Source organism: Myotis davidii, unplaced genomic scaffold (assembly GCF_000327345.1).
Source record: "Myotis davidii unplaced genomic scaffold, ASM32734v1 scaffold609, whole genome shotgun sequence".
In the NCBI taxonomy this organism is placed as follows: Eukaryota; Metazoa; Chordata; class Mammalia; order Chiroptera; family Vespertilionidae; genus Myotis; species Myotis davidii.
Genome location: NW_006300164.1, coordinates 2800315 through 2800827, shown reverse-complemented (window position 1 = coordinate 2800827; position 513 = coordinate 2800315). Strand labels below are relative to the sequence as shown.

The window sequence follows — 513 nt, the reverse complement described above, 5'->3', positions numbered from 1 at the left end:
ACCCGGCCTGGCTCACTGCCCACCGCCGGAGCCGACCCCACACCGCAGTGGGCCGGGCGACCCTACAGGCCCTAAAGGATTAGGGAGCGATCGATCCCCAGGCAGAGAGCGACGACCCCGCAGAGCCGAGCCTGCCAGGCAGACCCTGGAGCGAGCGAGGTTCTACCGTAACCGCGAGAACGGCTGTGGGTTTGTGATGGCGGCCAGGCTGTGACACTCGGTGGAACCCGGAGCTGGTGAGCACCCTGTCGGTAGCCTGCAATGGGCCGTGTGGCGTGTCTGTGCCACGACTGCGGGCACGCCAGCTGAGGCTGTCCCCGCGCTGATTGCGAGACACTGGCTGGCACCCTACGCTCTGCCCCTGCCACCCCGAGCGGAAAGGGCTCACTTCTCACACGCACGCCAACCTCCCGACCACCCGGGGAGCCTGGCTCCCCTCCTCCACGGCCTCCCGGAGTGAGTGGCGCCCGCGCTTCTCGACCTCACAGCCCCGGGGCAGCGACCCGGTCTGCA

At 69.4% G+C, this 513-nt stretch overlaps 1 protein-coding gene across 1 annotated transcript in view; it reads right to left on the bottom strand.

Moving 5' to 3' along the window:
- Positions 1–513, bottom strand: part of BRD3 (bromodomain containing 3) — a 14801-nt gene that overhangs the window by 14061 nt on the left and 227 nt on the right. The gene's annotated exons all lie outside the window — the stretch shown is intronic.